We start from the raw sequence: 26,548 nt of genomic DNA, 5'->3' as shown, positions 1-26,548 counted from the left end.
AAAGCTAATGGCATGCTGGCCTTTATAACAAGAGGAATTGGGTATAGGAGTAAAGAGGTCCTTCTGCAGCTGTACAGGGCCCTGGTGAGACCCCACCTGGAGTATTGTGTGCAGTTTTGTTCTCCAAATTTGAGGAAGGACATTCTTGCTATTGAGGGAGTGCAGTGTAGGTTCACAAGGTTAATTCCCGGAATGGCAGGACTGTCATATGTTGAAAGATTGGAGCGACTGGGCTTGTATACACTGGAATTTAGAAGGATGAGAGGGGATCTGATTGAGACATATAAGATGATTAAGGGATTGGACACACTGGAGGCAGGAACCATGTTCCCGCTGATGGGTGAGTCCAGAACTAGAGGCCACATTTTAAGAACAAGGGGTAGGCAATTTAGAACAGAGATGCGGAAAAACTTTTTCACCCAGAGAGTGGTGGATATGTGGAATGCTCTGCCCCAGAAGGCAGTGGAGGCCAAGTCTCTGGATGCATTCAAGAGAGAGTTAGATAGAGCTCTTATAGATAGCGGAGTCAAGGAATATGGGGAGAGGGCAGGAACGGGGTACTGATTGTGTATGATCAGCCATGATCACAGAGAATGGTGGTGCTGGCTAGAAGGGCCAAATGGCCTACTCCTGCACCTACTGTCCATTGTCTATTGTCTATTGATCCTCCAGTATTGTATGTGTATTGAATGTAGCTCCTGCCAAGTTTTTGAATGTCACAAGAGATACTTTTCTCCCTCCCCCCAAAAACTTTGCTCAGATAATGTAGGGCTTTCTTGTCAGTTGTTGTGGCTGTAGTGCTTGCTGTGGGGTAAAGTTAAGGACACTTGTTCATGGAACCCCATTTTAGGATCCTTTGAAGTCCTCCTTTCCGGACAGGTTGATTATCTCAATTTCCTTCATAAGCTTTCCTCCGAAAGTTGTCAGATGTCTTCTGGTGGAGAAGCCAAGACTTTGGTCAAAAGCTCTGGTCACAATGGCCTCGAGGGCAAACTAGTCATCGGTTCCTGTTCTCTGATGATTGACATGTTGTTAGTGACATGCTGTCCAAATAAATCCTGGGGCCAGGCTGCTGGAAGTGAGAGAGACTGGGCAGTGGTCAACCTGTTCTAGCACGCAAGATGCAGACATCCTTTCTGTGTCTCACTCTGATCAAAGGCATTGCCTTAAGACTCCGTGCTTGTCTTTATGTAAATGGGGCCCCCAAGCACACCAGCAGTCCCCTCCAGAACCGAAATGCTGCCCGTCTCAACAGTGTCCGGACACGTCAGCGTTAACAATTCATGAACTTCAGTCACCCCCCACACTGACCTCCAAGAACTCCATTTTCACTGACCAATAACCGTCAACACTAGCTTACAGACCCAGAAGAGAGAATGACATCAATCCCAATTGGTTAACAAATGAATACAATCCCCTGTTGTCAGTAAATTTTAACCCAAGCAAGCTTCCAGCACTCTCTCATAACAAAAAAGCATTCCTACGTTTAACAAAACAAAGAAGCCATTTTGATTAATATACACAGTAACAAAGAAAAAGAAGAAACCCCCATTACACTTATAATGAAACAGGGTTTTCAATGTTAAAATGTTAACTTGATCGGGGAAGAATTCCACTTAGTTAACTTCCTTTACTCCTTCTTGCTGTTCAGGCCTTTCCAGAGGACTGCATTGTTTCCGACCCTGGCATTGAAGTCATCCAGGAAGGAGTCATTTGCTCCTTCGGGTCATAGGTCTTGCTTAGATTCTGGGTCAGAGTAGAAGTTCTCCTTTGCTTCCTTTCAACGTCCGCGCTACAAGCAAATATGCTGAAGACCCTAGATCTGGGGTCGGCAACCCGCGGCTCTTTCATCTCTGTGCTGCGGCTCCCTGTGGCTTTGGAAAATAAATGATGAGTGTTCAATTAAAATGTATTTTATGTTAGTTTGTTCGTTTTTGAAATGTAAATTTGAAGATTATGGTGATCTTGTACAATCTAAATAAAACGTGTTTTTTGTCGCTATTAATATACGTCACCACTGCCAATGCCTGACACCCACCAGTGCGCGATTTCTTTAATTTTTCGATCCAAGGTAGGCTAACTATGGAGAATTCTAAAAAAAGAAAAGTGACTGAAGAAAAACAGAACGTTTAATGATACGTGGGCAGATTCATTTGCTTTCACTGCTGACGAGACTGGTTTACCGGTATGCTTAATACGCAATGAGAAACTAGCAAACAACAAAAAGTCAAAAGTCGCAAGACATTTCCAGAATAAACATGCAGCCTTTGCTCAAAAATATCCGGATGGAGATGAGAGAGAAAAAGCCATTTTGGAACTGATGCGGAAGGTTGATCTGAGCAAAAATCATTTCAAGAAGTGGATGAAGTCTGGAAAATCAACGACATATGCTATTTTTTTGCCGCTCAGCAAATAGTCAGGCACGGGAAGCAGTTTACAGATGGTGAATATATAAAAGAATCTTTCATTAAGATTTCAGAACATCTATTCACGGACTTTAAAAACAAGAGTGAAATTGTGCAGAAAATCAGGGACATGCCCCTCTTTGCAAAGACTGTCAAAGACAGAACCATAAAAATGGCAGAAGACATCACAAGACAGCAAATTAAAGACATCAATTCAGCTGTGGCCTACTCGATTGCCTGTGACGAGTCTAAAGCAAAGGTGATATTGAACAAATCGCGCTGTTCTGCCGGTATGTAAACTCTGCCGGGCCACAGGAATGATTGAGTTGATACCTCTAAAAGGCCAAACACGGGGGGAGGACATCTGTGAGGCTGTCTTGAATTGTTTAAGATCCAAAGGAATAAAGACCACCCACCTGGTGTCAGTAGCTACTGATGGGGCACCAAGTATGACAGGAGCGCACAAGGGATTTGTGGCTTTACTGCAGAAGTCGCTGGACAGAAAGCTGCTGACTTTTCACTGCATCTTGCACCAAGAGGCACTGTGCGCTCAAACATTTCCTCCGGAATGCACAGAAGTAATGGATGTTGTCATTCAGATTGTCAATAAAGCAATGGCAAAAAGTTTAAATCACCGTCAATTCCGTTTGTTACTGGATGAGCTGGAAAACGCATATTCTGATCTCCTGCTGCACATCAAAGTCCGGTGGCTGTCAAGAGGGGAGGTGCTGAAACGTTTTGTCGTGTGTCTGGAAGAAGTGAAAACTTTCCTGGGCAGCAAAGGGCTCACCTTTCCTGAGCTGGAACAGCCAGAGTGGCTGGAAAAGCTACACTTCATGGTAGACATGACAGCGCACCTGAACACGCTGAACACAGCTCTTCAGGACGCAAAGGACGCAAAGCCCTGCACTTGTTGGAGGATGTTTTGGCATTCGAGCGCAAGTTGACAGTGCTTGCCAGAGATTTACAGAAAGGCACATTGTCTCACTTCCCCAATTTGAGAGAGTTCAAACAAGGTCACAACATGATAAATTCGGAGTATTTACATTCTGCAATCATCACAATGTAAACATCGTTTGGGAAACGCTTCTGTGAGTTCAGAGAGGTAAAAAACACATTATCCTTCCCGATCACTCCCCTAAGCATCGATCCATCCCTACTGAATACGACTGCATTGGCAGGTGTGAGTCAACCTGATCTTGAGATGGAACTGGCCAACATAGCCGACAAAGACATATGGGTGTCCAAGTTTAGACACTTGACAGCAGACCTTGAAGATGTTGCCCGTCAGAAGGCTGTTCTTGCTCAGAACCACAAATGGAGTGATATTGAAAACCTCCCCAAACCGGACAAACTTGTGTTCGAAACATGGAATGCTATCCCTGACATTTATGTAAACATGAAAAAGTATGCGCTTGGAGTCCTGTCGATCTTTGGATCCACATATGTATGTGAGCAGGTGTTCTCCAACATGAACTTTATTAAAAACAAACATCGTGCACGCCTCACAGATGACAGCTTGCGATCCTGTGTCAAGATGAAGGTGAGGTCATACAGCCCTGATGTGCAGATGCTGTGCGCTGAGGTCCAGGAGCAGAAATCCCATTAACCAAGTATGCTAAGTATTTTAATTGCCTATTATTTTACGTATATTCATATTTTTTCATTGTTCAGTGAAATAGTCCTTTTATTTTTCCAGTTGACAGCTGGCTGACATTATTTTTGGTTTGCTGCTGGCGGACAATTTAAGTTCGGCATTTTTCATAAATACAAGAAGGACTCAAATAGACATTGAGTATTTTAGTTCAAAGTAACCTTCAACCCAACGTCTTTTTTTTCGGAGTTCAAAATGTTTTTGTTGCATGCAGAAATGTAATTTCGTTTTCTCTGCAGGAGTTCATCGATTTCATAAATGCAACACATTATAGTTTGATTATACATAGCATAAAGGCAAAAAAAACATTGTATGCAGTGTTATTTCATTTTAAATGTCAAACGGGTTTTGTGGCTCCCAGTGTTTTCTTTTCTGTGGGAAACGGGTCCAAATGGCTCTTTCAATGGTAAAGGTTGCCAACCTCTGCCCTAGATTGTTTGATATGCATTGCAATGAGCCAAAATGTTGCTATTTGATCATTCATCGCACATTGGAAGTCAAAGACACACCAGACCAAGGGTTCCCAACCTGTGGTCCATGGTCTCCTTGATTAATGGTATTGGCCCATGGCATAAAAATCAGAATCAGATTTAATATCACTGGAAATTTGTTAACATTGCTGTAGCTGTACAATACAATATATGATAATATAATATACATTTTAAGAACTGTAAGTTACAGTAAGTATATATTAAATAGTTAAATTAAGTAAGTAGTACAAAAGTAGGAAGAAAAAAGTAGTGAGGTAGTGTTCAAGGGTTTAATGTCCATTCAGAGATCAGATGGCAGAGGGGAAGAAGCTGTTCCTGAGTCATTGAGTGTGTGTCCTCAGGCTCCTGTACCTGCTTCCTGGTGGTAAAAGTGAGAAGAGGGAATGTCCTGGGTGCTGGACGTCCTTATAGATGGACACTGCCTTCGTAAGTTATTGCTCCTTGAAGATTTCTTGGATAATATGGAAGCTAGTACCCATGATGGAACTGACTAATTTAACAACTCTCTGCAGCTTACTTTGATCCTGTACTCCCCCCCCCCTCCACCTCATAACAGACCGTGATGCAGCCAGTCAAAATGCTCTCCATGGCGTATCTGTAGAAATTATCAGGTGTTTTAAGTAACAGACCAAATCTCCTCAAAGTCCTAATGAAATATAGCTACTGTCTTGCTCCCTTTATGGCTGCATCGATATGTTGGGACCAGGTTATGTCCTCAGAGATATTAATACCCAGGAACTTGAAATTACTCACTCTCTCCACTTCTGGCAGGAAACCCTGCCCTGGACTACTTCAGTCTTGAGCAAATCCACTCATTGAAGGTGAACCCCACTATTTCAGGAAGGAAGGAGAGAGAAAAAAAGGGAACTCACGAAGTTATGGACTTATGGGCGCCCCGGAGAAAGGAACAAGCCTTTGGAAAACAGGTGGGATGCAGATGGATCTGCTGGTCACTGCAGGGTAGCAGGCACCTTCTGCCGGGTGGATTTAGAGCATTTCTGTGTGCCGTCTCTCCACTCCCTTCCCCAGCACAACAACCAGGATCTGGGCCAAGCTCAGCCCGGTTGAGAGCAGTGAGCAGCCTCATTCAGTGGATAGTGAGACCAGCTGGTGGGCAGTCTTCCCAAGCCGGCTTGACCTCCCCTCCCTCACGTGGTATCTGCTTATCTCCAACCTACACACAGTTTGTGGTATGAACAGGTCTCAATGCTGTTGTCAGTCGGGGACTGCCTGAAGCAGTTTGGTTTATAATTTATCAGAAAAAGGGAAAATGCTGAAATCTATTTCTGACTGGGCACTTAGACAATATTAATAGGATTAGGAAGATTCAATCGGGTCTTATGTTAGAGAAATAATGTTCAATAAATCTATTGTATTATTTCTGCAGTCATAATTGTCAAAATAGCTGAAGGCAATCCAAATGATTTTATTTTATTTTGTTTGACATTTGAGAATAGGCCCTTCTGGCTCCTTGTTTCATGCCATTCAGCAATCCCCTAATTTTAACCCTAGCCTAATCACAGGACAATTTACAATGACCATTTGACCTACCAGTACATCTTTGGACTATGGAGCACCCAGAGGAAACCCACACGGTCACGGGGAGAATGTACAAACTCCTTACAGGAGGAGGTGGGAATTGAACCCGGGTCGCTGGTACCGTAAACCGTTGTGCAGCAAGTTCGGACCCTCAGATAACTTTTGTAAGGTGTCGCAGATGAGACTGTGAAATATGATTAGAACATGTGATACTGGAATGAATTCATACAAGGATTGGTTAGTATAAAAAGAGTTAGAGAAAGCTGGTCTTCTTCAGGTTGATGGACTGTGACTTCAGTATTGTAGCACTGAAGGTACTGAGGCTCATAATCTATATCGATTTTATTTCTATTTTTATTTAGAGATACAGCACAGAAAGAGGTCCTCCAGACCAATTAACCTACTAACTGGTACGTCTTTAGACTGTGGGAGGGAACCGGAGCACCCAGAGGAAACCCACACGGTCACGGGGAGAATGTACAAACTCCTGTCATACAGTGGCGGAAATTGAGTCTGGGTCACTGGAATAGTGTTACACAAACCACAATGTTCCAAAGGGTAATGAATAACATATTCATGAATCAATGTAAGTCAACACAAGTTGATACAAGTAATTGGCAAGGCAACTTAGTAGAAAAGGATTGGAGTACAAGAGTCTGAATGTATTTCTCCAATTATATCAGGGCTTAGTGGTCACCTTAGTGTTCACCTGACGGAGAATCTCACCTGGTCCCTCAACACCAGCTCCATAGCAAAGAAAGCCCAGCAGTGTCTCTACTTTCTGCGAAGGCTGAGGAAAGTCCATCTCCCACCCCCCATCCTCATCACATTCTACAGGGGTTGTATTGAGAGCATCCTGAGCAGCTGCATCACTGCCTGGTTTGGAAATTGCACCATCTCGGATCACAAGACCCTGCAGCGGATAGTGAGGTCAGCTGAAAAGATCATCGGGGTCTCTCTTCCCGCCATTACAGATATTTACACCACCTGCTACATCCACAAAGCAAGCAGATTTATGAAGGACCCCATGCACCCCTCACACAAACTCTTCTCCCTCCTGCCATCTGGGAAAAGACACCGAAACAGTCGGGCTCTCACAACCAGACTATGTAACAGTTTCTTCCCCTAAGCTATCAGACTCCTCAATACCCAGAGCCTGGACTGACACCTTACTGCCCTATTGTCTTGTTTATTACTTATTGTAATGCCTGCACTGTTTTGTGTACTTTATGCAGTCTTGGGTAGGTCTGTAATCTAGTGCAGTTTTTTTTCTGTGTTGTTATTTACATAGTTCAGTTTAGTTTTTGTCCTGTGTCATGTAACACCACGGTCCTGACAAATGTTGTCTCATTTTTACTGTGTACTGTACCAGCAGTTATGGTTGAAATGACAATAAAAGTGACTTGACTTGAATTGACATGAGCAATGTTGTATCTGAACTCCCCACACAAGGAAGCACTGTATATACTTTGATAGATTCCTCAGATGGGGCTTTCCCAAATGATAGATTAAGCTGACTAGAGATTTAATTATCTAGAATTTAGAAGACTAAGAGGGAATTACCTTTCAAACAAACAGAATTGTTATGAGGTTTCACAGGGCAGATGTGGAGTTGATGCTTCTGTTGGAATCAAAGGTAATAGTTGATTAGATTACATTACATCCGTTTTATTTGTCTCATTGTAACATGGAGGCAGATTCGAGGATCCAGTGAGTGAAAATGAATTCACAGATTGCAAGTGGGCACGTTAACTATTTATTTATAAATGAACAGTGAAACACTGAACTGGGCATTTGGCCGGTTCGTCCAAACTGCCCCAAACTACATGGAACTACAATACGGAACATTCAGTCACTCTTTAACTTAACGGGAACGCCATCAAATCTCCCCAAGTTATAAAACTGAAGAACTCAGCATGCTACAAATGAATACTTAACTAAACAAACGCAGGGAGGAATGGGGCCGTCTGCAACGGCCTTCCCCAATGTTCCACCCGCGCTGGTCGCGACTTCAGCCTGAAGCGGGCCCCAGAAACAAAGGAAAGCCCGTGAGTCTCTTGCATGCGCAATTCTTATACCCCCGAGGAACTGGAAACCCGTGGCGCACAAGCCAACCAATGGGAAGGAACGGCCGCATCCTTTGAACGGGCCAATCAAAGACCGACACGGCAGAAGCAGCTTTCGACCGTCAAATAAACCAACCCCCACCCCCAACATGACACATGGGTGGATCAATACATGCAGTGAAATCAGTCATTTGCATCAATGATTAATGCGTCTGAGCATCGTGCTGGGGACATCCGTAACTGTTCCACACTTTGGGCACCAACATAGCATGCCCACAACTTACTAACCGTGACTTATACATTTTTGGAATGTGGGAAGAAACCGGAGCATCCGGAGGAATCCCACCTAGTCACAGGAAAAACGTACAAACTCTATAGGCAGCAGAGGGAATTGAACCCTGACTGGGGATAGCTGGCACTGTATAACATCACGCTAACTGCTACACTACTGTGTCACCCAATCTCAGGTTGATGGCGATTAGTCACTCACACACCTTTTCACTGTAAGTCCCACAAACATTTCTTTTCGGGATCAAGAATGACCTGCTTCCACTCCAGCTTTACATAAACTCTACACCATTAACATATACAGGTGTCCCCCGTTTTTCGAATGCTCGCTTTATGACACCTCGCTGTTACGAAAGACCTACATTAGTTACCTGTTTTTGCTAACAGAAGGTGTTTTTTCACTGTTATGAAAAAAGGCAGCGCGCCCCAAGCAGCCAAGTTCCTCCCCCGGAACTGTATTCTAGCCGCCAGTGCTTAAACACGTGCCTGTGAGCATCTGTGCTTTATGTCAATTTATTCTGTGCGTCCGTTAGCAAGATGAGTTTTAAGGTATTGGAAAAGCCTAAAAGAGCACGTAAGGGTGTTACACTTGGCAACATAATTAAGCGTTTTGATTGTGGTGAATGAAGTAAGGACATAGTGAATTTGGCTAAGGAGGCTGAGTTTGTGGAAGTTGACGAAGATGATGTTGAAGAGGTTTTGGCATCCCATGACCAAGAACTGAGAGATAAAAAGCTGATGAAGAGGAAAGGATAACAATTGAAACCGAACGCAGTAGCAAACAGCCCAAAAGTGAAGTCGTCCAGGAACTGAACGTGAAGCAATTGCGTGAGATTATCGCTGCAATTGACCACACTGCAATGATTGCAGAAAAGTATTCCTACTTTATATAGGCTGTGTATTTATCAGATCATTCCTGCTTTTACTATATATTACTATTATTTTAGGCTTTGGTAGGTTATTTTTTGGGTCTGCGAACGCTCACAAATTTTTTCCATATAAATAAATGATAATTGCTTCTTCACTTTATGACATTCCAGCTTAAGAACCATTTCATAGGAACGCTCTAGCTTCAAATAGCAGGGGAAGCCTGCACTCTACACCATTTACATATACTCTACACAATTAACATATACTTCACACTATTTACATAAACTCTACACCATTTACATATACTGTACACAATTAACATATACTTCACACTATTTACATAAACTCTACACCATTTACATATACTCTACACAATTAACATATACTTCACACTATTTACATAAACTCTACACCATTTACATATACTTTACACTATTCACATATACTCTACACAATTAACATATACTTCACTCTACTTACATAAACTCTACACCATTTACATATACTTTACACTATTAACATATACTTCACACTATTTACATAAACTCTACACCATTTACATATACTTTACACTATTCACATATACTCTACACCATTTACATATACTTTACACTATTCACATATACTCTACACAATTAACATACTTCACACTACTTACATAAACTCTACACAATTTACATATACTCTACACAATTAACATATACTCTACACTATTTACATAAACTCTACAGCATTTACATATACTTTACACTATTCACATATACTCTACACAATTAACATATACTTCACACTACTTACATAAACTCTACACCATTTACATATACTTTACACTATTAACATATACTTCACTCTATTTACATAAACTCTACACCATTTACATATACTTTACACTATTAACATATACTTCACACTATTTACATAAACTCTACACCATTTACATATACTTTACACTATTCACATATACTCTACACCATTTACATATACTTTACACTATTCACATATACTCTACACAATTAACATACTTCACACTACTTACATAAACTCTACACAATTTACATATACTCTACACAATTAACATATACTCTACACTATTTACATAAACTCTACAGCATTTACATATACTTTACACTATTCACATATACTACACTATTTATATATACTGTATGTCATTTACATATACTTTACAAAATTTACATATACTCTACACCAAGCTGATTGGCACTTCCACCACTGTCATTCAGATGTTTTGCATGTCAACAAATATTAAAGTGTCATTAAATGAGTGGGCAGATTTTTTTCAGAATCAGAATCAGGTTTATTATCATTGGCATGTGATGTGAAATTTGTCAATTTAGCAGCAGCAGTTCAATGCAATACATAATCTATAAGAGAAAAATATAATAAATAAGTACGTAAATCAATTACATTATATGTATATTGAATGGATTTTAAAAACATGTAAAAATCCAGAAATACTGTATATTTAAAAAAAAGTGAGATGTGTCCATGGGTTCAATGTCCTTTTGGGAATGGGATGGCAGAGGGGAAGAAGCTGTTCCTGATTCACTGAGTGTGTGCCTTCAGGCTTCTGTATCTCCTGCCTGATGGTAAAACAGTGAGAAAAGGGCATGCCCTGTGTACTGAGGGTCCTTAATAATAGACACTGCCTTTCTGAGACACCGCTCCCTGAAGATGTCCTGAATACTTTGTAGGCTAGTACTCAAGATGGAGATGACTAGATTTATAACCCTCTGCAGCTTCTTTCAGTCCCGTGCAGTATCCCCCCAATACCAGCCAGTGATGCAGCCTGTCAGAATGCTCTCCATGGTACAACTATAGAAGTTTTCGAGTGTATTTGTTGACATGCCAAATCTCTTCAAACTCCTAATGAAGTATAGTCACTGTCTTGCTTTCATTATAACTACATCAGTCCTCAGATCCTCAGAGATCTTGACACCCAGGAACTTGAAACTGCTCACTCTCTCCACTTCTGATCCCTCAATGAGGATTGGTATGTGTTCTTTTGTCTTACCCTTCCTGACGTCCACAATCAGCTCTTTTGTCTTACTGACATTGAGTGCCAGGTTGTTGCTGCGGCACCACTCCACCAGTTGGCGCATCTCACTCCTGTACGCCCTTTTGTCACCATCTGAGATTTTACCAACAATGATTGTCTCATCAGCAAATTTATAGATGGTATTTGAGCTATGCCTAGCCACACAGTCATGGGTATATAGAGAGTGGAGCAGTGGGCTAAGCAGGCACCCCTGAGGTGTGCCAGTGTTGATTATATAAAGTATTTGTGAACACTAAGGGATTTCCCTGAGGTATACATCCTAGGAATGTGGGATGTGACCATAGACAGTCAAGTTTTCATTTTTCAAGTCAGATCCACTGCCTATAGAGAAATAAAAGTGGAAACCATATTCATGACTTAGTCACCATGTTCGCAATAAGTTGGTCCAATTCAAGTTCACTGGTGACTACTTGACATCTAAGCTTCATTTAGATGTATTTCAGTAAAATGCATTTGTTCCTATCTGAGACAGATCCCTGGAATATTTTTTACCATCAACAAAATTTTAATCAGATACCTGAATATCCTAATTGGAATAAGTACAGTGAAGGTCAAAAGGCTTAACACTACCCGGACAAAGTAAGGCATTTGATTGGCATGCCCTTTGTCAGCTTAAACATTCATTCTGACCACCATCAGCTTCATCTCCAAGACACACAGCATCCTTCGCTGGGAATACGATGAGTGGCCACTTTATTAGGTACACCTGTACACCCGCTCATCAATGCAAATATCTAATCAGCCAATCACATGGCAGTAACTCAATGCATAAAAGCATGCAGACATGGTCAGGAGCTTCAGTTGTTGTTCAGGCCAAACATCAGAATGGGGAAGAAATGTGATCTATGTGATTTTGATTGTGGAATGATTGTTGGCTCCAGGTCGTTTGTAGTATCTCAGAAACTGCTCATCTCCTGGGATTTTCACACACAAGACAAGAGTTTATAAGTATGATGTGAGAAACAAAAAAAGACACCCAGTGGGCAGCAGGTCTGTGGGCAAAAGTGCCTTGTTAATGAGAGAGGTCAGAGGAAAATGGCCAAACTGGCTCAAGCTAACAGGAAAGAGAAAGTAACTCAAATAACCACACATACAACAGTAAGACCATAAGACCATAGGATACAGGAGCAGAAGTAGGCCATTTGGCCAATCGAATCTGCTTCACCATTCAATCATGGGCTGATGCAATTCTACCAGTCATCCCCACTCCCCTGCCTTCTCCCACTACCCTCTGATGCCCTGGATAATCAAGAAGCTATCTACCTCTGCCTTAAATGCACCCAATGACTTGGCCTCCACAGCCGCTCATGCCAAAAAAATTCCACAATTTGCCATCCTCTGACTAAAGTAATTTCTCCACATCCCTGTTCTAAATGGACTTCAATCCTGAAGTCATGCCCTCTTGTCCTAGACTCCCCTACCATGGGAAATAACATTGTCATAACTTTGTCAGTACAAGAGCATCTCCAAACATGCAACACACCGAACCTGGAAGTGGATGGGCTACAGCAGCAGAAGACCAGGATCAGTTCCTGAGGATTGGAGAATGGCTAATGTTATCCCACTTTTTAAGAAAGGAGGGAGGGAGAAAACAGAGAACTATCGACCTGTCAGCCTGACATCAGTGGTGGGGAAGATGCGAGAGTCCATTATTAAGAATGAAATAGTCGCATATCTAGTTAGCAGTGATTGGATTGGGCCGAGCCAGCATGGATTTACCAAGGGTAAATCATGCTTGACTAATCTGTTGGAGTTTTTCAAGGAAGTAACCAGGAAGTTAGATGGGGGAGATCCAGTGGATGTAGTGTACCTCGATTTTCAGAAGGCATTTGATAAGGTCCCACATAGAAGATTGGTGGGTAAAATCAAAGCTCAGGGCATCGGGGGGAAGACATTGACATGGATAGAAAACTGGTTGGCAGATAGAAAGCAAAGGGTAGCGGTGAATGGGTGTTTCTCGGAATGGCAGGTGGTGACTAGTGGGGTGCCCCAGGGCTCGGTATTGGGACCACAGCTGCTTACAATTTACGTCAATGATTTAGATGAAGGCATTGAGAATAACATCAGCAAATTTGCTGATGATACTAAGCTGGGTGGCAGTGTGACATGTGATGAGGATGTTAGGAGAATTCAGGGTGACTTGGATAGGCTGGGTGAGTGGGCAAATACTTGGCAGATGATGTTTAATGTGAACAAGTGTGAGGTTATCCACTTTGGGAGTAAGAACAGGAAGGCAGATTATTATCTGAACAGTGTAGAGTTAGGTAAGGGAGAAATACAAAGAGATCTAGGAGTCCTTGTTCATCAGTCACTGAAGGTGAATGAGCAAGTGCAGCAGGCAGTGAAGATGGCTAATGGAATGTTGGCCTTTATTACAAAGGGAATTGAGTACAAGAGCAAGGAAATCCTCTTGCATTTGTACAGAGCCCTGGTGAGACCACACCTGGAGTATTGTGTACAGTTTTGGTCTCCAGGGTTAAGGAAGGACATCCTGGCTGTAGAGGAAGTGCAGCATAGATTCACAAGGTTAATTCCTGGGAGGTCTGGACTGTCTTGCGCAGAGAGGTTAGAGAGACTGGGCTTGTACACGCTGGAATTAAGGAGATTGAGAGGGGATCTGATTGAAAAATATAAGATTATTACGGGATTGGACAAGATAGAGGCAGGAAATATGTTCCAGATGCTGGGGGAGTCCAGTACCAGAGAGCATGGTTTGAGAATAAGGGGTAGGTCATTTAGGACAGAGTTAAGGAAAAACTTCTTCTCCCAGAGAGTTGTGGGGGTCTGGAATGCACTGCCTCGGAAGGTAGAGGAGGCCAATTCTCTGGATGCTTTCAAGAAGGAGCTAGATAGGTATCTTATGGTTAGGGGAATCAAGGGATATGGGGACAAGGCAGGAACTGGGAATTGATAGTAGTTGATCAGCCATGATCTCAAAATGGCAGTGCAGGCTTGAAGGGCCGAATGGTCCACTTCTGCACCTATTATCTATTGTCTGTTGACCACACCAGGTTCTAACGTGTACCTTGCAAAGTGGCCACTGAGTGTATAGCTCACCAGCCATTTACCTGATCACTAATCTGACTCTCGGCCTCTATAACTTCTGGTTTAGCAGTGCCTAACAAAGGCGCTCACAACCTTATTTTGGATGACTGGACTAGTGTTCCATTTGGGTATAAGGCTGAAGAATCCCTTTCCATTTTATTAAACAGTCACACTGGAATGCCTTTGCTGGTATGTATCATAAAACTTATATTTAATTACACTATAAATCCATTGATCTGTGCTGAAGATCCAGACAATCATTTTGAGCATGATAGAGTTCATGTTGACACTGTCACCAGGTTTGGACATGGCCCAAGAGCAGAGTGAGAGACATTGAAGCAGGTCGATGGTTCACAAACTTTAATGTGGTCGTTAACTGAAACTCTGAAATGGGAAACAAAGCCTACACTGCGGCTGAAAAGAACATCTAAACATTAAACGAACACCGCTAGACTTCAGAGTCAGTTGACCCGAAAGTCCGATTTCTCAGGGAAGGCCGAATGCAAAACAGGCAGCAAAGCGTTGCTGTGCTGGGTCCAGGTCTCGACTTCAACAACAAGTATGGTGTTAAATACTATCACAATTAAATAATAATTCGCCGACAAATTCACAAGCGCAATTGCCATATCTACTGCGCTGCTGAATCCGCGGTTGTGACAGGACCCCCCCTCTCTAGGCGCAGCCCCTGAGGCGCCACAGACCCGTGTCCGCTGGAAGTCCTGGATCAGCGACTTGGCCAAGATGTCCTTCGCCGGGATCCAAGTACGCTCTTCGGGGCCGTACCCTTCCCAGTCCACAAGGTACTGGACCTTACCACGTAACTGGAGAGATGCCAGGAGGAGCTGCACAGTGTAGACAAGGGAACCATCTACCAGGTGGGAAGGAGGGGGAGGGAGGTGGGATGACTGGGGCCAGGGGAGAGGTAATAACTGGCTTGAGCTGGGAAGCATGGAATACTGGGTGGATCTTCAGTGATGCTGGTAGATGCAATCTATAGGACACCTTGTTGACAGCCTTTCCCACTACAAACGGTACCACGTAGGGCGGTGCCAACTTCCGGTTCTCGACTTTCAGGGGAAGATCCCATGATGCCAGCCAGACCTCCTCTCCTAGCTTGAATGGCCTTACCTGTCGACGGAGCCGATCAGCCGCCGGGAACGCTGTTACTGGGCAAAGCCCTGGCTCGTCTCCAGGTGCGCTTGTAGCGCTGGATGGGCTGTTCAGATCTACGTCGATCTCCTGATCAGGGAAGAGTGGGGGGGTGGAATCCCTTCTGGCATTCAAAGGGAGACATACCGCTGGAGGACGACCAGAGGTTATTGCGGACTGGGCTTGTCAGCACGAGGTCATCTGCCTCATTACCTCCGTAACCTCACTGAGAACAGATTCCATTGCCTGTAGCTTGTCTCCTACCTGACCAATGAATCTCACGGCCAAGCTCAGCTGCTCCTTCTCTGCTGGGTCTGTCTTTCTATGGTTGAGACTTCCTTTCACCAGGTTCGATGTGGCCCAAGAGCGGAGTGAGAGACACTGAAGCACATCGATGGTTCACAGACTTTAATGTGAACAGTGTTATAGGGAGAATAATCAATAAACGCTAGGCCAAATAGGACCATTAACTAAAACTCTGAAATAGGAAACAAAGCCTACACTGCGGCTGAAAAGAACATCTAAACATTAAACAAATACCGCTAGTCTTCAGAGACAGTTAACTCGATGGTCCAATTCTTCAGGGAAGGCCGAAAGCATGCGTCGACAAGTATGGAGTTAAACATTTTCACGATTAAATAATAATTAGCTGACACGTGCAAATTCTCAAGCGCAGTATGTACTGCGCTGCCAAATCTGTGGTTGTGACAGGGACAGCTTTGAAGGGACTTTCTCAGCTTCCAGAGAGAGCACTGATTGAAATATCCAGTCATGTTGCGCTTAAACCTGTGGACTGTAAGGTGGCATTATAAAGATATAAATACTTTCAAGAAGTGCAGCAATGCTCATTTCGTTTTCAACAAGAAATCAGCGGTCACACCTTGTAGCATTCTTGTTCACTGAAGCACTGCAGTCTGAGTTTTGATGACTTTCTTCGTCCCATAGGAGAGAATGCAATAGAATTACAAGTAGTAGAAAATTCCATGTTAATGTATAACCAAATTATGTATTGGCATTGGAGCTATGTTGGAACACAGAGCCCCAATCAGAAGCTCATTTGCAAACTGAGATGAAAAAGTGCCTTGTAATCTTTTTACCTAGAACTAGATACAATCTGAAATTCTCAACATAAATAAGGAAATGTATTTTTTGATCCAATCCTATCAATATAATGAGCCTTCCAAGAATATTGTGATCTCACAGAATGATTTAACAGCACAAGTGCAATGAGTTGCTACTAAAATTGCAGGCAGACTTCGGCACCAAACAAAAACAAGGTGATTTCCTTATCACTGTGCACAATTGCTACTTCAATATGCTCCACTAAACACTCCGCTGTCTTCAGATTTTCACTCGTGGTTGTGCAGTGTACACAATAATGTAAAATCAGTCAGACTGGGATGAATGCAACACATACAAAATGCTGGAGGAACTCAGCAGGCCAGGCAGCGTCTACAGAAAAGAGTACAGTCAACATTTCAGGCCAAGACCCTTCAGCATTTGTGTGTGTTGCATGGATTTTCTCTTGTTGGAGACCAAGATGTATAGAAGCTACCCCTTGAAAGTCTTATACTTTGTTACATGAAATCCATAAGATTTTAATTCTTTACCACAATATGTAATGTTTTGTAACTTCAAAGCATTAAACTAATTCAAATGAAGGCGGGAGTCCAGGAATATGAGCCTAGTTCGTCCTTTTACTTTAAGCGAGGCACACACATACCATGTGGTGGCATGATGATGTATGTAGTTAATGTAATTTTACATATAACGCATAATGAATTACTTAAAGAAATAAGAATATTTAATTAATCGAACTCATCGAGACTGGAGGAGTCAAGTTATCTGAAGGACAGCCCCAAACACTTGGGGATCCTACAGGTACAAGGAAGACACAATGAGGGCACAAGGAAGGCTGCAACGTCCAACTACCCCCGAAGAATGAGACAGGTCCTAAAAAGCCAGCTGAATGGGAAGAGCAGGATCAGAGCCATCAACACATTCACCCTACCAGTCGTCAGATACCCAGCCGCAATAGTGAGCTGGCTAAGGAACGAACTGGAAGCCCCCAATATCAAGACCCAGAAACTACTAACAATACATGGAGGGTTCTATCTAAAGCCCAACATCGAGCGACTGAACACCTGCCAGAATAAAGGAGGACAGAATCTTGGAAGTGTGAAGGACACAGTCCTGGAAGGAATGTGAAACGTCAAGGAGTATGTCAGGAAGATGTCCCTAAGGATGACCTGCCAGGAGAATACCTCAGACAGCAGGCAGGGGACATGGAAATGGAAGTGGGTGAAGCAGAGTCAGAGAACCAGAGGTTGTGGCAGGACATGGCAATGTGTATCATTGCCAGATATCAGAGGTGGCTGACATAAGAAAGTCCGAACAATGGCTGGAAATGGCAGGGCTGAGGGACAGCACTGAGGCTCTGCTCATAGTTACACAAGAACAGGCACTGAGTGCAAAAGCAATAGAAGCAGGGTGAGGCCGTATGAGGCATTGGTGAGGCCGGATTTGGAGTATTGTGAGCAGTTTTGATCACTGAATTACAAGAAGGATATTAATAAGGTTGAAAGAGTGCAGAGAAGGTTTACAAGGATGTTGCCGGGACTTGAGAAACTGAGTTACAGAGAAAGGTTGAATAGGTTAGGACTTTATTCCCTGAACCGTAGAAGAATGAAGGGAGATTTGATAGAGGTGTATAAAATTATGATGGGTATAGATAGAGTGAATGCAAGCAGGCTTTTTCCACTGAGGCTAGGGAGAGGACATGGGTTAAGGGTGAAGAGGGAAAAGTTTAAAGGGAACATTGAGGGGGGGGTTTCTTCACACAGAGGGAGGTGGGAGTGTGGAATGAGCTGCCAGATGAAGTGGTAAATGTGGGCTCACTTTTAACATTTAAGATAAACTTGGACAGGTACATGGATGAGAGGGGTATGGAGGGATATGGTCCAGGTGCAGGTCAGTGGAACTAGGCACAAAAATGGTTCGGCACAGCCAAGAAGGGCCGAAGGGCCTGTTTCTGTACTGTAATTTTCTATGGTTCAATGGTCTATGGGTCTTTCACACTAGATGAGACTGAAGATGCAAACTGTGCAAGCAATCTGCTGGAACCATCCAGCACATAGTAACAGGGTGCAAGATACAGGCAGGGACAGCATACACTGAACGGCACAACCAAGTTGCAGGAAAATCTGCGCTGAGCATGAACCGGACACTCCCCAGTCCAACTGTCGAGTGACAGAGCTAAGATCCTGTGGGACTTCCAAATACAATCTGATAAGCAGATACTGGCCAAGCAGCCAGACTTAGTAATTCTGGACAAGGAACAGAAGGAAGCAAAAGAAATTGGTGTGGCAGTCTCGATGACAGTAACATCAGGAAGAAAGACTTTGAGAAGCTGGTGAAATACCAGGGCTTGAAAGAGCAGATAGAAAGGATGTGGAAGGTTTAAAGCCAGAGTAATCCTGGAGGTGATAGGGGCACATGGAGCTGTGACACCTGGACTGGGAGACTGGCTCCAACAAATCCCAGGAACAACATCTGAGATCTCGGTCCAGAAGAGCGCAGTACTAGGAAAAACAAGGATACCATGCCTGAACCCTCAAGGTCCCAGGCCTCTGGTAAAGGGGCTGAGATTGAGGGGAAAATACACTCACACACCACCCATAAAAAAACTATATAAATACATATATACATACATGAATATACTTGAAATATTAAATACACAACAAATTACTACTTATCAAATGATCTGGCTCTAAAAATATACTCCCATTGTCTCTAATAAATTCCACAAAAGATGGAATTTAAAAATATAATTCAAATGTTTGGAAAAAGTTGATTAATAGTACTTCAACTGTTACCTTACCAAGACCTCTGAGGGGTAAGCCCTTGTGGAAATAAAATCCCATTTTCTCAGTGAGGATGTCCTCCATTGAGGCACCGTGGGCATGCTAACTGGTGTAGATTCAGGACAACCCAGCTGCTAAATATTAAACTTTTCAGAGTAGCTTTATTTGTCACATACAGTAAAATGCATCAATGACCATCACGGTCCAAAAATGGTGCTGGAGTCGGCCTGCAAGTGTGGCACATTTCCAGCACCAGCATAGCATGGGCTGTAACTCACTGGCCCAATACATTTTGAATACATTGATACAGGCCTAGAGATGATCAGCAGCTGAAACAGAACTGTACGCTAATACAACCTGCAAGAACGTCATCCAGTTTCTCTCTCACCTTCCTTTACTACGAAGTAGGTTCGGTACAGTGTGCAGAAGAGAATGCTGCTGGCCTATTGACGCTGTAATGAGGGCTACTTGTATGTTAAAGAGCAAAAACAGCTTTCAGAACTAAATATTAATGCGATCAAATACAAAGTGAATTAACATTTTTGCACTTAGCTTTCTGTGAAAATTCGTGGAAGTGATTGCTGCACACTAAAAGTGACTTAGGAGTTTGTGGGGATTCAGTGCAACATCCAAAACTTTGACAAGCTTCCGTAGATGTGTGGTGGAGAGTGTATGTATTGACTGGCTGTATCGTGGCCCGATATGGAAACACCGATGTCCTTGAATTGAAAATCCTGCACGAAGTAGTGGGTACGGCCCAGTCCGTCATGAGTAAAGCCCTCCCAACCGTTGAGCACATCTACACAAAATGCTGCCGCAGGAAAACAGCATCCATCAGGGACCCCCAGCTCCCGGGACGTGCTCTTATCTTGCTGCTGCCATCAGGAAGGAGATTCATGAGTCTCAGGACTCACATCACCAGGTTCAAGAACAATTACTACCCCTCAGCAATCAGGCTCTTGAAACCACAGGGGATAACTTCACTCAACTTCACTTCCCCATCATTGAAATGTTCCCACAACCAAAGGGCTCACTTTCAAGGAATCTTCATCTCATGGTCTCATTATTTATGGCTATTTATTTATATTTTCATTTACACAGTTTGTTGTCTTCTGCACTCTGGTTGAATGTTCTAGTTGGGTCTTTCATTGATTCCGTTATAGTCAGTATTCTTTCGATGTATTGAGCATGCCCACAAGCCGTTCTAACTGGCTGCATCACCATCTGGTATGGGAGGTGGGGAGGTGGGGAGGTGGGGGGGGGCTATTGCACAGGATGGAAATAGGCTGCAGAGTTGTAAAATTTGTCAGCTCCATCCTGGCTACTAGCCTCCGTAGTATCCAAGACATCCTCAACAAGGGGTGCTTCAAAATGCATCTATCATCAAGGACCCCCACCACCCAGGATATGCCCCACTCTCACTGTTACAATCATGTAGGAGGTACAGAAGCCTGAAGGCACACACTCAGTGATTCAGGAACAGCTTCCTCTTTGCCATCTGATTTCTGAATGGACATTGAACCCATGAACACTACCTCACTACTTTCTTATTTTTGATTTTTCCACTACTTATTTAATTTAACTATTTAATATTTGTGTATTGATACTAGTGTGCTGAGGAGGCCTGGGAGAAAATTCTCAGTGAATGAAAACTGGGTAATAGTCTCTGTCTCCACGGATGTTATCTGACCCGCTGAGTTCCCCCAGTGATTTGGTTTCTGCTCAACCATCAGCCAATGATTTGCCCTGTTAGTAGAGTGTGGCTGCCAAACTCCACTGAGGAACCAAAGGAGCTTTTTTCACCAAGTGACCTCGGCCAAAGCCCCTTCACCTCACCCCGGCTTACTGAGTCCCAACAGGGCGCGGAACAAAGATGGCCTGCGTGGCATGTCACATGGATTAACCAATGTTTACTTAACAAATCGCCATAATTGAAAGAAGCACGTTATTATTTCTGTTTAAGGGATCCTTCTAAGTTCATATTGACTTCTGCATTTACCACAGTGAGTACATTTGGAAAGGAACCTGATTTTGATGTACAATGTCCAGATGGTGTAAGTTGTGCTATTTAAATGCAGTTCTACTTTTTCCCAAACAAAGGAGTGCGTGTGGCGTAGAATAACAGACTTTGGAATGGAACCCAAACCAAACCTCGAGCATCCGCCAGTCCACCTGCAGGGAGGGGTTGTGTTGTGACAGAGGTTCCCACTGGATGACCGGCTGGCTTCAGAACAGCAATAACCCTGCCTGTGACAGTGAGGAGCCCCACCACTCCATTGCGACGGCACAGAAGGTGGCCATTCTGCCCATGGAGTTGATGCTGGCCCATCGTTCAGCAGTGGGGGATTTCAGGCCTGACGGTGCAGACCAAGTGGCGGAACGGCCACCGATAATATCGCCGTGTGGACCCCCTCAGAAAGAAGCTTTAGTCTTTGGAGACAACCTCGTTGTGCAGAAGGAGGCTTCCTTTCAGGAGTCCATGTGATCTCAAGTTGAAACTCCGAAAACGTGGTCTTAGCAAACAACTTCAGGATAAAGCTGCAGAAAATTGTGAAAATGAGGTTTGGCCAGATGTTTGTCACTGGTATAATAAATAGTTTTCAGTTTTAAAAAAACTTGGAGGTAGGTACAGAGGAGATGTCCGGGGTACGTTTTTTACGCAGAGAGTGGTGAGTGCGTGGAATGGGCTGCTGGCAATGGTGGTGGAGGCGTATATGATAGGGTCTTTTAAGAGTCTCCTGGATGGATACATGGAGCTTATAAAAATAGGGGGCTATGGGTAAAGCCTAGTTAGTTCTAAGGTAAGGACGTGTTTGGCACAGCTTTGTGGGCTGAAGGGCCTGTATTGTGCTGCAAGTTTTCTACATACACTGACTGTAATACACAGTTTTTAATATATTATCATGTATTGCAATATACTGCTGCCGCAAAGACAACAAATTTCATGACATGTATTGTGTGTGCGTGTGTAGGCCTCTGTTAGTCTCGATAGACCATGGATTTGCGCCTTGGAAAGTTTCCAGGGTGCAGGCCTGGGCAAGGTTGTATGGGAGACCGGCAGTTGCCCAAGCTGCAAGTCTCCCCTCTCCACGCCACCAATGTTGTCCAAGGGAAGGGCACTAGGCTGATACAGCTTGGCACCGGTGTCGTCGCAGAGCAATGTGTGATTAAATGCCTTGCTCAAGGACACACACGCAGCCTCAGCCAAGGCTCGAACTAGCGACCTTCAGATAACTAGACGAACACCTTAACGACCACGTGCCAACACAGACAGATACTGGTGATATTAAACCTGACTCTGAAGAAATTGAATCTTATTGTTGTATAAGGTGACATATATGTACTTTGATAATAAAATTTACTTTGAACTTTGAACAATGAAATGACTGATTCCCTTGAAAAATGTATAGGAAAGGCAGAAGGTGCCATAAAGAGATTTCTAGGCCTCTGGGAAGCCTCCTTACAGGGTTGTTCCCATGCCACACCTTCTTCACTGCCAACAAATTTTGGAAGGACACTTGCTCTTCACCTACACTTCCTGCTGGCCTAGTTTTCCAGGAGTCAATCGTAAAAGCTTGAGTGGCTTTCTGAAACAGGTGTGAGTCCCATGAATGTTTTTTCCCATCGAAGAGTCAAATTTGCTTTCAACTCCTCATTGAGAAACAATAAACAATACCAGTTTTAAGCCAAATCTTTCGAATTATTTAAAGCAATCCTTAAGTGCCTTATATGGAAGCTGTGGAGAGATTTTTCTTGCACTGGACATCAAATTTTAAACTGCAAGTTTGCTATCCTGCCTATCCCCTCCACCACCCCTTGATCTTTTCTCTGATTGGTTTTCCACACTCCCCCCACCTTCTTTATAGGGCCCCTGCCCCTTCCTTCTTCAGTCCTGACGAAGGGTCTCGGCCTGAAACGTTGACCGCACATTTCAACGGATGCTGCCCGACCTGCTGAGTTCATCCAGCTTTTGTACGTGTTGATTTGACCACAGCATCTGCAGTGTACTTTGTGTTTGCTACCAAGAACCCTGATTTTTGATCATTCGCAGTGGAGTGCATCCGTAAGCCTTTCTGAATCACTAACCATTTGACCTTGGCTACTTACTGTAGGGTCAAAATCAGCACAGATCGGAGGATCAATTGTCAGAAAGAGCCGTGGGTGATGTTTACAGATGAGAGGCCAGGGCACGTATCGAGCTGAACCCGTAGGTGGGCATCTCAGATCATACCCCGTGTCATCAAAATGATAATCAGGGAGCCCGCACCTCCATTTTGTCCAACCACTTACAAGTCAACCTTGGGTTAGAAATCAGAAGATGCAAACGTACAGCACAATACAGGCCCTTTGGCCCACAATGTTGTGCCAACCAACAAGAACATGTTCCACATTCACTCTAACCCTTCCCTCCCTACACAGCCCATAACCCTCCATCTTTCTTACATCCATGTACCTATCTAAGAGTTTTTTAAATGCCCCTGCAGTGTCACCCTATAACACTTTCTCCTGCAGTACGTTCCAGACACCTACCTCCAACACCTCCCCTAAACTTCCCTCCAGCAGATGTCCTCTGGTATCGGCTATTGCTGCCCCGGAAAAAAGGTGCCTGCTCCCTCCTCTACCTACGTCTCCCCTAATCTCATACCCCTCTATCAGGTCACCTCTCATCCTTTGGTGCTCCAATGGGAAAAGCCCAAGATCATCCAGCCATCAACCAAAGCCTAGGTTATAGACATCAGTATGTAGAAACGAGCTTCCATAGTAACATCATCTTCAAAAGTCCAATGTACATTCACACATTCATTACTGTTCATTACTATGAGTACCAGAACTAGATTCTCTCTCTCCCCTCTCTCTCTCCCTCTCTCTCCCCTCTCTCTCTCCCTCTCTCTCTCCTCTCTCTCTCTCCCTCTCTCTGTCGCTCTTTCTCTCCCCTCTCTCTCCCTCTCTCTCCTCTCTCTCCCTCTCTCTCCCCCCCTCTCTCTCTCTCTCTCTCCCTCCCTCCTCTCTCTTCCCTCTCTCTCCTCTCTCTTCCTCTTTCTCTCTCCCCTCTCTCTCACTCTCTCTCTCCCTCTCCCTCTCTCTCAACCTCTCTCTCTATCTATCTATCCCTCTCTCTCTCCACCTGTCATGTGGTTTTGATGCCTTTCAATATGCTTACCATATCAAGTGATATTTGTATTTTTTTCCCAACAGGGACAAAATTGCCACCTGACCTTCTGTGAAAACGGAACCCATTTGCAGTCTGGGAACAGCCTGCAATCATGGAGAAGTAAGCACACAGATTTGTCATTTGTCTCGTTTTCAAAGATATCCAGATTTGCGCAGTTGTCAGTGTTTCTCTCTGGGAGTGCGCACACGTACGCAGGCCCCTGTTCACATGACTCAATCCTGAACGGCTACCCCTTCTGGTAACTGTAAACAAACACAGGCGCCATCTACAAACCCCAAAGAGCCAGAGAAACACGTATCCACAAGTTGGCTGCAAAGCTTGCCTTATTCCGATAGCCAATGGACGATCCTGTGAACAAGGTGAAGAGATAACTCTATGCAAATTTGTTTCTTTTTATTCAGCCCGTGATAGTTTCGTGAGCTGGATAAAAGTTACCATATTTGACATCCGGCAGAGCAAATATTACAGTATTATGTTTCCAGGTTCCTGTGGAGGGAAGGTCTGAACTCCATTCCCCAACCACTCTTCCGTTCCATGATTCCTTCAAAGGGCACAATTACAAGCTTTCAAACTCATTCAGACTGGTAAAGATTGGAGAGATGCAGGGGTTCCTGACCTGGGGCCTACAGAACCCTTGTTCAATGGAATTGGCCCCGGTTCAGAAGGAAATGGGCAAAGTTCAGATGGGCTCAGGAAGCCATCTTGCTCGGACATACTCTGTCCCTCCTCCAAGCACCAACCTTCCCCCTCGCCTGGTCTTACCCATCACCTGCCAGCTGCTACTCCTACCACTTCCCATCACCTTCTTGTCCTGGCTTTCCTTTCCAGGGCCTTGGCCCCAGTGTTTGCCTGTTAATCCCCCTCCACAGATGCTGCCTGACTTGCTGAGTCCCTCCAGCATCTGTGTATGCTGCGCATAACCTGTTCATTCTGTGGCGGCCTGACGTGTGCTGCCTACGTCCCAAGGCTGCCCACAGAGGGTGTACTTACCCTCGTGCTAACAAATGCAAGAACCATCTACGTATGAGTGAGGAATTCCATGATAAAACCAGCTATCTCATTTTCCACAAATCACTCATTGTACAAGGAAATGAACCGCTCTGTTTTGTGAACACTGCAAATGCACATTCTTGCTCCTTGCATTAATCTCACAAACAACGTAAGACGGCCCCACAAACAGATGGTGGCGAATGTTTGTGACTCGGGTTGAGGCGTTTGACGTAGCGGTGTTCACCGAGCTGGGCAATTAGCTTGCAGACGTTGCACCGCCAGTCAGGGTGACACCCTCTGTGCGCAGTTGTCAGTGTTTCTCTCTGGGAGTGCGCACACGTATGCAGGCCCCTGTTCGTGTGTCTCAGTCCTGACTGGCTACCCCTTCTGGTAACTGTAAACAAACACAGGCGCCATCTACAAACCCCTAAGAGCCAGAGAAACGTGGACCAATAGAGTTCAAAGGTCAACTGAAGGGGTAGCCAATCAGGACCGAGGCAGGCCCCCAGGGGCCTATATAAATGCAGGCTCTCTGAATGGACATTGAACCCATGAACACTACCTCACTACTTTCCATCACAAACAAGAGAAAATCTTGTTTGCTGGAAACAAGATGCTGGAAATCCGAGCAACACACACAAAATGCTGGAGGAACTCAGCAGGCCAAGCAGCATCTGTGGAAAACAGCACAGTCTTTCTATTTCTATTTTCACACTACTTCTTTAATTTAACTATTAAATATATATATTATGACTGTAATTCAAGGTTTTTTCCTGTTATTATGTACTGCATTGAACTGCTGCTGCAAAGATATCAAATTTCACAAACATATGTTGTTGATATTAAACTTGATTCTGATTCTGAAAAACTCACTTAAAATGCTGGAGGAACTCAGCAGGCCAGGCAGCGTCTGTGGAAAAAAAGTACAGTCAACGTTT

The 26,548-nt window shown here is 43.8% G+C and overlaps 1 long non-coding RNA gene across 1 annotated transcript in view; it reads left to right on the top strand.

Annotated features, from left to right (window-relative positions):
• LOC132382116 (uncharacterized) overlaps positions 1-26,548 on the top strand; it is a 41,739-nt gene that overhangs the window by 8,767 nt on the left and 6,424 nt on the right. Inside the window, exon 2 of the long non-coding RNA XR_009508209.1 lies at positions 24,644-24,719. This is a non-coding gene — a long non-coding RNA (uncharacterized LOC132382116). The remainder of the gene's footprint in view (positions 1-24,643; positions 24,720-26,548) is intronic.

This window comes from Hypanus sabinus, chromosome 27, assembly GCF_030144855.1.
Source record: "Hypanus sabinus isolate sHypSab1 chromosome 27, sHypSab1.hap1, whole genome shotgun sequence".
Taxonomy (NCBI): Eukaryota; Metazoa; Chordata; class Chondrichthyes; order Myliobatiformes; family Dasyatidae; genus Hypanus; species Hypanus sabinus.
The sequence above is the reverse complement of the archived record's forward strand: the minus strand, read 5'-3'. Positions and strand labels throughout refer to the sequence as shown.